Genomic DNA, 1,145 nt, shown 5'->3' on the forward strand with positions numbered 1-1,145 from the left:
TCCCAACGTGGAGCTTCTATGGGTTTCTCCCAAATAAACCAACTCCTGCCACCACTCCTGGTCCCCTCATTCACACCCCTGCTTTCTACTCCACCCTGTCTGGAGACTGCAGGGACATCTCATACACCTTGTCCTTCCAATGTAAATCTGGGGCCAGTGTGTGATGTTCATTTCTGGGCTTTTTACCGTCCCCCAGGTGGAGACAGCCTCAGCACACAGGGTGGAGGCACCAAGCAGAGCCAGCTTTTCCACTGGGTGGCAAATAAAGGAGAACTGTTTACCCACCAGCACCTTCCTGGCCCTGATCCCAGATTCATTTTATGTCCTTGGGTCCTGGATCTGCTTCCTAGTTGGATGCACCTCACTTCACTTGCTGGAGCACTGATGTGTGACTGTTTAACTGCTGCTGCTTCCTGTCCCAGGGACCCTGGGCTTTGGGGAGCATGGGAAAGAGACAAGAAAGAGAGCTTTATATGAAGTGAGCTTTGACAGTAATAATAAAGACCCCCCAAGCTAATGTAACACTTACATTGTGCTTCACCATTTACAAAACCCTAGAGAACTCCTGTTCATTCTTCAAAACCTTATAGAAATGTTACCTCTGTTCGCAAAACTTCAGTCTGCCCAGGCGGGAATAATCCTTCCCTCCATACTTTTTTCAAAAGCTTCACCAAACACCTTGTACCTTATAATAAATTTAATTTATACATCGCTTCTTGGCCTTTTGGCTGAGATCAAGTGTAGTGCCTGTTCTTATCAGTTTAACGAATTTATTTATATAGGTGCCTCAGTTCCTTCGTTAAAATACCAGCTGTTTAGGAGTAGACGGCTTCTTTTGCAGCAAAATTGTTTCTCTTTCTCAAAAAGTAACTTTTGTTTATAAGTTTATCCAGTTATTCAAGAAATGCTCATTGCTACAAAGACCAAAAATTATAGGTATAAAAGTACAAAGAAAAAATTAAAAATAAACCATTTCATCACCCAGATAAAACCACTGGCCACAAATCATGAGACATTTTAAATATGTAAGAGATTGTTAATCAAGAGGACTTAACAATTATTAACATCTACGCACCCAATGAGAAGCCACCTAAATACATCAAAAGCCTACTGAAAGAGCTACAGCAATATATTAACAGCAACAC

At 41.9% G+C, this 1,145-nt stretch overlaps 1 pseudogene; it reads left to right on the plus strand.

Annotated features, from left to right (window-relative positions):
- Positions 1–708: 708 nt before the first annotated feature.
- Positions 709–875, plus strand: LOC132534104 (U2 spliceosomal RNA; annotated as a pseudogene).
- The last annotated feature ends 270 nt before the right edge of the window (positions 876–1,145 follow it).

This window comes from Erinaceus europaeus, chromosome 17 (genome assembly GCF_950295315.1).
Source record: "Erinaceus europaeus chromosome 17, mEriEur2.1, whole genome shotgun sequence".
Lineage (NCBI taxonomy): Eukaryota > Metazoa > Chordata > Mammalia > Eulipotyphla > Erinaceidae > Erinaceus > Erinaceus europaeus.